Consider the following 9,979-nt stretch of genomic DNA (forward strand, 5'->3'; position numbering starts at 1 on the left):
TCTGCTTTCAGAGTGGATCTGTTTCTGCTTTCAGAGTGGATCTAGATCTGCTTTCAGAGTAGATCTTGATCTTCTTTCAGAGTAGATCTGCTTTTAGAGTAGATCTAGAACTGCTTTCAGAGTGGATCTGGATCTGCTTTCAGAGTGGATCTGAATCTGCTTTCAGAGTGGATTGGTTTTCAGAGTGAATTTGGATCTGCTTTTAGAGTGGATCTAGATCTGCTTTCAGAGTGGATCTGGTTCTGCTTTCAGAGTGGATCTGGATCTGCTTTCAGAGTGGATCTGCTTTCAGAGTGGATCTGCTTTCAGAGTGGATCTAGATCTGCTTTCAGAGTGGATCTGGTTCTGCTTTCAGAGTAGATCTGGATCTGCTTTCAGAGTAGATCTGGATCTGTTTTCAGAGTGAATTTGGATCTGCTTTTAGAGTAGATCTGCTTTTAGAGTAGATCTACTTTCGAAGTGGATCTGCTTTCAGAGTGGATCTGGATCTGCTTTCATAGTGAATTTGGATCTGCTTTTAGAGTGGATCTGCTTTCAGAGTGGATCTGGATCTGCTTTCAGAGTGGATCTGTTTTCAGATTGGATCTAGTTCTGCTTTCAGAGTGGATCTGGATCTGCTTTCAGAGTGGATCTGCTTTCAGAGTGGATCTGGATCTGCTTTCAGAGTAGATCTGGATCTGTTTTCAGAGTGAATTTGGATCTGCTTTTAGAGTAGATCTGCTTTTAGAGTAGATCTACTTTCGAAGTGGATCTGCTTTCAGAGTGGATCTGCTTTCAGAGTGGATCTGGATCTACTTTCAGAGTGGATCTGGATCTGCTTTCAGAGTGGATCTGTTTTTAATTGAATTTGGATCTGCTTTTAGAGTGGACCTGGTTCTGCTTTCAGAGTACATCTGCTTTCAGAGTGGATCTGGATCTTCTTTCAGAGTAGATCTGCTTTCAGAGTGGATCTTCATCTGCTTTCAGAGTGGATCTGCATCTGCTTTCAGAGTAGATCTGCATCTGCTTTAGGTTGGATCTGCATCTGCTTTCAGAGTGGATCTGCATCTGCTTTCAGAGTGGATCTAGATCTGCTTTCAGATTGGATCTGCATCTGCTTTCAGAGTGGATGTGGATCTGCTTTCAGAGTGGATCTAGATCTGCTTTCAGTAGATCTAGATCTGCTTTCAGAGTGGATCTAGATCTGCTTTCAGAGTGGATCTGGATCTGCTTTTAGAGTGGATCTGCTTTCAGAGTGGATCTAGATCTGCTTTCAGAGTAGATCTGGATCTGCTTTCAGAGTAGATCTGGATCTGTTTTCAGAGTAGATCTGGATCTGTTTTCATAGTGAATTTGGATCTGCTTTTAGAGTAGATCTACTTTCGAAGTGGATCTGCTTTCAGAGTGGATCTGGATCTGCTTTCAGTAGATCTGGATCTGCTTTCATAGTGAATTTGGATCTGCTTTTAGAGTGGATCTGCTTTCAGAGTGGATATGGATCTGCTTTCAGAGTAGATCTGCTTTCAGAGTGGATCTGGATCTGCTTTCAGAGTAGATCTGGATCTGCTTTCAGAGTAGATCTGGATCTGTTTTCAGAGTAAATTTGGATCTGCTTTTAGAGTAGATCTGCTTTTAGAGTAGATCTACTTTCGAAGTGGATCTGCTTTCAGAGTGGATCTGGATCTGCTTTCAGTAGATCTGGATCTGCTTTCATAGTGAATCTGCTTTTAGAGTAGATCTGCTTTTAGAGTAGATCTACTTTTAGAGTAGATCTACTTTCGAAGTGGATCTGCTTTCAGAGTGGATCTGGATCTGCTTTCATAGTGAATTTGGATCTGCTTTTAGAGTGGATCTGCTTTCAGAGTGGATCTGGATCTGCTTTCAGAGTGGATCTGTTTTCAGATTGGATCTAGTTCTGCTTTCAGAGTGGATCTGGATCTGCTTTCAGAGTGGATCTGCTTTCAGAGTGGATCTGGATCTGCTTTCAGAGTAGATCTGGATCTGTTTTCAGAGTGAATTTGGATCTGCTTTTAGAGTAGATCTGCTTTTAGAGTAGATCTACTTTCGAAGTGGATCTGCTTTCAGAGTGGATCTGCTTTCAGAGTGGATCTGGATCTACTTTCAGAGTGGATCTGGATCTGCTTTCAGAGTGGATCTGCTTTTAGAGTAGATCTGCTTTTAGAGTAGATCTACTTTTAGAGTAGATCTACTTTCGAAGTGGATCTGCTTTCAGAGTGGATCTGGATCTGCTTTCAGAGTACATCTGCTTTCAGAGTGGATCTGGATCTGCTTTCAGAGTAGATCTGCTTTCAGAGTGGATCTGCATCTGCTTTCAGAGTGGATCTGCATCTGCTTTCAGAGTGGATCTGCATCTGCTTTCAGAGTAGATCTGCATCTGCTTTCAGAGTGGATCTGCATTTGCTTTCAGAGTGGATCTAGATCTGCTTTCAGAGTGGATCTGCATCTGCTTTCAGAGTGGATCTGGATCTGCTTTCAGAGTAGATCTGGATCTGCTTTCAGAGTGGATCTGCTTTCAGAGTGGATCTAGATCTGCTTTCAGAGTTGATCTGGTTCTGCTTTCAAAGTGGATCTAGATCTGCTTTCAGAGTAGATCTGGATCTGCTTTCAGAGTAGATCTACTTTTAGAGTAGATCTACTTTCGAAGTGGATCTGCTCTCAGAGTGGATCTGGATCTGCTTTCAGTAGATCTGGATCTGCTTTCATAGTGAATTTGGATCTGCTTTCAGAGTGGATCTGGATCTGCTTTCAGAGCTGATCTGGATCTGCTTTCAGAGTGGATCTGTTTTCAGAGTGAATTTGGATCTGCTTTTAGAGTGGATCTAGATCTGCTTTCAGAGTGGCTCTGGATCTGCTTTCAGAGTGGATCTGCTTTCAGAGTGGATCTGGTTCTGCTTTCAGAGTAGATCTGGATCTGCTTTCAGAGTAGATCTGGATCTGCTTTTAGAGTAGATCTGCTTTTAGAGTGGATCTACTTTCGAAGTGGATCTGCTTTCAGAGTGGATCTGGATCTGCTTTCATAGTGAATTTGGATCTGCTTTTAGAGTGGATCTGCTTTCAGAGTGGATCTGGATCTGCTTTCAGAGTGGATCTGGATCTGCTTTCAGTAGATCTGGATCTGCTTTCATAGTGAATTTGGATCTGCTTTTAGAGTAGATCTGCTTTTAGAGTAGATCTACTTTCGAAGTGGATCTGCTTTCAGAGTGGATCTGGATCTGCTTTCAGAGTACATCTGCTTTCAGAGTGGATCTGGATCTGCTTTCAGAGTAGATCTGCTTTCAGAGTGGATCTGCATCTGCTTTCAGAGTGGATCTGGTTCTGCTTTCAGAGTAGATCTGGATCTGCTTTCAGAGTAGATCTGGATCTGTTTTCAGAGTGAATTTGGATCTGCTTTTAGAGTAGATCTACTTTTAGAGTAGATCTACTTTCGAAGTGGATCTGCTTTCAGAGTGGATCTGGATCTGCTTTCAGAGTACATCTGCTTTCAGAGTGGATCTGGATCTGCTTTCAGAGTAGATCTGCTTTCAGAGTGGATCTGCATCTGCTTTCAGAGTGGATCTGCATCTGCTTTCAGAGTGGATCTGCATCTGCTTTCAGAGTAGATCTGCATCTGCTTTCAGAGTGGATCTGCATCTGCTTTCAGAGTGGATCTGCATTTGCTTTCAGAGTGGATCTAGATCTGCTTTCAGAGTGGATCTGCATCTGCTTTCAGAGTGGATCTGGATCTGCTTTCAGAGTAGATCTGGATCTGCTTTCAGAGTGGATCTGCTTTCAGAGTGGATCTAGATCTGCTTTCAGAGTTGATCTGGTTCTGCTTTCAAAGTGGATCTAGATCTGCTTTCAGAGTAGATCTGGATCTGCTTTCAGAGTAGATCTACTTTTAGAGTAGATCTACTTTCGAAGTGGATCTGCTCTCAGAGTGGATCTGGATCTGCTTTCAGTAGATCTGGATCTGCTTTCATAGTGAATTTGGATCTGCTTTCAGAGTTGGTCTGGATCTGCTTTCAGAGTGGATCTGTTTTCAGAGTGAATTTGGATCTGCTTTTAGAGTGGATCTAGATCTGCTTTCAGAGTGGCTCTGGATCTGCTTTCAGAGTGGATCTGCTTTCAGAGTGGATCTGCTTTCAGAGTGGATCTGGTTCTGCTTTCAGAGTAGATCTGGATCTGCTTTCAGAGTAGATCTGGATCTGCTTTTAGAGTAGATCTGCTTTTAGAGTGGATCTACTTTCGAAGTGGATCTGCTTTCAGAGTGGATCTGGATCTGCTTTCATAGTGAATTTGGATCTGCTTTTAGAGTGGATCTGCTTTCAGAGTGGATCTGGATCTGCTTTCAGAGTGGATCTGGATCTGCTTTCAGTAGATCTGGATCTGCTTTCATAGTGAATTTGGATCTGCTTTTAGAGTGGATCTGCTTTCAGAGTGGATCTGGATCTGCTTTCAGAGTGGATCTGCATCTGCTTTCAGAGTGGATCTGGTTCTGCTTTCAGAGTAGATCTGGATCTGCTTTCAGAGTAGATCTGGATCTGTTTTCAGAGTGAATTTGGATCTGCTTTTAGAGTAGATCTGCTTTTAGAGTAGATCTACTTTCGAAGTGGATCTGCTTTCAGAGTGGATCTGGATCTGCTTTCATAGTGAATTTGGATCTGCTTTTAGAGTGGATCTGCTTTCAGAGTGGATCTGGATCTGCTTTCAGAGTGGATCTGGATCTGCTTTCAGAGTGCATCTGGATCTGCTTTCAGAGTGGATCTGTTTTCAGATTGGATCTAGTTCTGCTTTCAGAGTGGATCTGGATCTGCTTTCAGAGTGGATCTGCTTTCAGAGTGGATCTGGTTCTGCTTTCAGAGTAGATCTGGATCTGTTTTCAGAGTGAATTTGGATCTGCTTTTAGAGTAGATCTGCTTTTAGAGTAGATCTACTTTCGAAGTGGATCTGCTTTCAGAGTGGAACTGGATCTGCTTTCAGTAGATCTGGATCTGCTTTCATAGTGAATTTGGATCTGCTTTTAGAGTGGATCTGCTTTCAGAGTGGATCTGGATCTACTTTCAGAGTGGATCTGTTTTTAGAGTGAATTTGGATCTGCTTTTAGAGTGGACCTGGTTCTGCTTTCAGAGTACATCTGCTTTCAGAGAGGATCTGCATCTACTTTCAGAGTGGATCTGTTTTCAGAGTGAATTTGGATCTGCTTTTAGAGTGGATCTTCTTTCCGAGTGGATCTAGATCTGCTTTCAGAGTAGATCTGGATCTGCTTTCAGAGTGGATGTAGATCTGCTTTCAGTAGATCTGGATCTGCTTTCATAGTAGATCTGTTTTCAGAGTGAATTTGGATCTGCTTTTAGAGTGGATCTGCTTTCAGAGTGGATCTGCTTTCAGAGTGGATCTAGATCTGCTTTCAGAGTGGATCTAGATCTGCTTTCAGATTAGATCTGGATCTGCTTTCAGAATGGATCTGCTTTCAGTAGATCTGGATCTGCTTTCATAGTAGATCTGGATCTGCTTTCATAGTAGGTCTGTTTTCAGAGTGAATTTGGATCTGCTTTTAGAGTGGATCTAGATCTACTTTCAGAGTGGATCTAGATCTGCATTCAGTAGATCTGGATCTGCTTTCATAGTAGATCTGTTTTCAGAGTGAATTTGGATCTGCTTTTAGAGTGGATCTAGATCTACTTTCAGAGTGGATCTAGATCTGCATTCAGTAGATCTGGATCTGCTTTCATAGTAGATCTGTTTTCAGAGTGAATTTGGATCTGCTTTTAGAGTGGATCTGCTTACAGAGTAGATCTACTTTCGAAGTGGATCTGCTTTCATAGTAGATCTGGATCTGCTTTCATAGTAGGTCTGTTTTCAGAGTGAATTTGGATCTGCTTTTAGAGTGGATCTAGATCTACTTTCAGAGTGGATCTAGATCTGCATTCAGTAGATCTGGATCTGCTTTCATAGTAGATCTGTTTTCAGAGTGAATTTGGATCTGCTTTTAGAGTGGATCTGCTTACAGAGTAGATCTACTTTCGAAGTGGATCTGCTTTCAGAGTGGATCTAGATCTGCTTTCAGAGTGGATCTAGATCTGCTTTCAGAGTGGATCTGCATCTGCTTTCAGAGTAGATCTGCATCTGCTTTCAGAGTGGATCTAGATCTGCTTTCAGTAGATCTGGATCTGCTTTCATAGTAGATCTGTTTTCAGAGTGAATTTGGATCTGCTTTTAGAGTGGATCTAGATCTGCTTTCAGAGTGGATCTAGATCTGCTTTCAGAGTAGATCTGGATCTGCTTTCAGAGTGGATCTGCTTTCAGAGTGGATCTAGATCTGCTTTCAGAGTGGATCTGGTTTTGCTTTCAGAGTAGATCTGGATCTGCTTTTAGAGTTGATCTACTTTCGACGTGGATCTGCTTTCAGAGTGGATCTGGATCTGCTTTCAGAGTAGATCTGCTTTCAGAGTGGATCTGGATCTGCTTTCAGAGTGGATCTGCTTTCAGAGTGGATCTGGTTCTGCTTTCAGAGTAGATCTGGATCTGCTTTTAGAGTAGATCTACTTTCGACGTGGATCTGCTTTCAGAGTGGATCTGGATCTGCTTTCAGAGTAGATCTGCTTTCAGAGTGGATCTGGATCTGCTTTCAGAGTAGATCTGCTTTCAGAGTGGATCTGGATCTGCTTTCAGAGTGGATCTGGATCTGCTTTCAGAGTGGATCTGTTTTCAGAGTGAATTTGGATCTGCTTTCAGAGTGGATCTGGTTCTGCTTTCAGAGTTGATCTGGATCTGCTTTCAGAGTGGATCTGCTTTCAGAGTGGATCTGCTTTCAGAGTGGATCTGGTTCTGCTTTCAGAGTGGATCTGGATCAGCTTTCAGAGTAGATCTGGATCTGCTTTCAGAGTAGATCTGGATCTGTTTTCAGAGTGAATTTGGATCTGCTTTTAGAGTAGATCTGCTTTTAGAGTAGATCTACTTTCGAAGTGGATCTGCTTTCAGAGTGGATCTGGATCTGCTTTCAGTAGATCTGGATCTGCTTTCATAGTGAATTTGGATCTGCTTTTAGAGTAGATCTGCTTTTAGAGTAGATCTACTTTTAGAGTAGATCTACTTTCGAAGTGGATCTGCTTTCAGAGTGGATCTGGATCTGCTTTCAGAGTACATCTGCTTTCAGAGTGGATCTGGATCTGCTTTCAGAGTAGATCTGCTTTCAGAGTGGATCTGCATCTGCTTTCAGAGTGGATCTGCATCTGCTTTCAGAGTAGATCTGCATCTGCTTTCAGAGTGGATCTGCATTTGCTTTCAGAGTGGATCTGCATCTGCTTTCAGAGTGGATCTAGATCTGCTTTCAGAGTGGATCTGGATCTGCTTTCAGAGTGGATCTAGATCTGCTTTCAGTAGATCTAGTTCTGCTTTCAGAGTGGATCTAGATCCATCCTAGAGAGCAGCCTGAGCACAGAGCTAGCTTCTGTCAACTGCTGGCTGATTGACAACATGCTGTCCCTACATCTGGGTAAGACAGAGGCCATTTTATTCGGCTCAAAGTACAGACTGAACAGATGCTCTGAATTTAGAGTCACGCTGAATAAAATTGTAGTCAGTGCAAAAACATCAGTAAAATACCTGGGATGCATCCTTGAAAGCAACCTGGATGGCAGGAATATGGCCAATAAAGTTCTGAGTAAAGTCACCGGGCTCACAAAGTTCTTAACCAGAAATGCGAAATTCTTAGATAGGACAACAATGATCATTTTAGATAACTCCTTAATTTTAGATCATTTTGAATTTGCAAGTACTTCCTGGTTCGAAGGCCTAACAAGCAGACTTAAAGGGAGGCTGCAAACAGCACAGAATAAATTAGTGAGAGTGGTTTTGAACGTGGGCCATAGGTCTCATATAGGTAGGTCACATTTTGCGGAGCTGAACTGGCTCCCTGTTGAGTCTCGTATTATTATGTCAAGGATGAATATGATCCATAAAATTCTATTTGGTAGCGCCCAAATGTTTTTATCATGTCTTATCACTAGGGTAAAGGACAAACACAATATTTGCACTCGTGGCAGCATATCAGATCTGCGTCCATATTCTTTTAAAACATCTGTAGGGAAAGGAACCTTTGCCTATATAGGGGCAATGCAGTGGAACAAGTTAGATAGGGAAATTAAAGTCACATCGTGTCTGAATACTTTTAAAAAGAGAATCAAGGCCTGGTTACTAGAGAGGGTAGCTGAATAGAGCAGGGGGTCAGCTACTGTCGTTTATTTTTACTTAAGAAAAATGTGGTTTGCATTCTATGTTATTTATTACTGTTTGTCATACACTCTGTGAGTGTCTTGTCGTAGCTTGTCTTGTCTTAATGTTTTATGTGAGGACCACAATGGAAATAAGTCCTGGACTTTATTGTGTTCCTATCCTCAATTGTGTGAAGATGTCTTTTAATGTGTTTAAGGTGTGTTTGTCATACACTTTGTGAGTGTCTTGTTGTGGCTTGTCTTGTCTTAATGTTTTATGTGAGGACCACAATGGAAATAAGTCCTGGACTTTATTGTGTTTTTATCCTCAATTGTGTTTTGAGTCTTTGAATGTGTGTAAGACTTTTCTGATACAATTAAATAAATCAAATCAAATCAAATCAAAGATCTGCTTTCAGAGTGGATCTGCTTTCAGAGTGGATCTAGATCTGCTTTCAGAGTGGATCTGGTTCTGCTTTCAGAGTGGATCTAGATCTGCTTTCAGAGTAGATCTGGATCTGCTTTCAGAGTAGATCTGGATCTGTTTTCAGAGTGAATTTGGATCTGCTTTTAGAGTAGATCTGCTTTTAGAGTAGATCTACTTTCGAAGTGGATCTGCTTTCAGAGTGAAAGTGGATCTGCTTTCAGAGTGAAAGTGGATCTGCTTTCAGAGTGGATCTGGATCTGCTTTCATAGTGGATCTGGATATGCTTTCAGAGTGGATCTGGATCTGCTTTCAGAGTGGATCTGCTTTCTGAGTGGATCTAGATCTGCTTTCAGGCTAGATCTGCTTTCAGAGTAGATCTGGATCTGCTTTCAGAGTGGATCTAGATCTGCATTCAGTAGATCTGGATCTGCTTTCATAGTAGATCTGTTTTCAGAGTGAATTTGGATCTGCTTTTAGAGTGGATCTGCTTACAGAGTAGATCTACTTTCGAAGTGGATCTGCTTTCAGAGTGGATCTAGATCTGCTTTCAGAGTGGATCTAGATCTGCTTTCAGAGTGGATCTGCATCTGCTTTCAGAGTAGATCTGCATCTGCTTTCAGAGTGGATCTAGATCTGCTTTCAGTAGATCTGGATCTGCTTTCATAGTAGATCTGTTTTCAGAGTGAATTTGGATCTGCTTTTAGAGTGGATCTAGATCTGCTTTCAGAGTGGATCTAGATCTGCTTTCAGAGTAGATCTGGATCTGCTTTCAGAGTGGATCTGCTTTCAGAGTGGATCTAGATCTGCTTTCAGAGTGGATCTGGTTTTGCTTTCAGAGTAGATCTGGATCTGCTTTTAGAGTTGATCTACTTTCGACGTGGATCTGCTTTCAGAGTGGATCTGGATCTGCTTTCAGAGTAGATCTGCTTTCAGAGTGGATCTGGATCTGCTTTCAGAGTGGATCTGCTTTCAGAGTGGATCTGGTTCTGCTTTCAGAGTAGATCTGGATCTGCTTTTAGAGTAGATCTACTTTCGACGTGGATCTGCTTTCAGAGTGGATCTGGATCTGCTTTCAGAGTAGATCTGCTTTCAGAGTGGATCTGGATCTGCTTTCAGAGTAGATCTGCTTTCAGAGTGGATCTGGATCTGCTTTCAGAGTGGATCTGGATCTGCTTTCAGAGTGGATCTGTTTTCAGAGTGAATTTGGATCTGCTTTCAGAGTGGATCTGGTTCTGCTTTCAGAGTTGATCTGGATCTGCTTTCAGAGTGGATCTGCTTTCAGAGTGGATCTGCTTTCAGAGTGGATCTGGTTCTGCTTTCAGAGTGGATCTGGATCAGCTTTCAGAGTAGATCTGGATCT

Source organism: Odontesthes bonariensis, chromosome 17 (genome assembly GCF_027942865.1).
Source record: "Odontesthes bonariensis isolate fOdoBon6 chromosome 17, fOdoBon6.hap1, whole genome shotgun sequence".
Lineage (NCBI taxonomy): Eukaryota > Metazoa > Chordata > Actinopteri > Atheriniformes > Atherinopsidae > Odontesthes > Odontesthes bonariensis.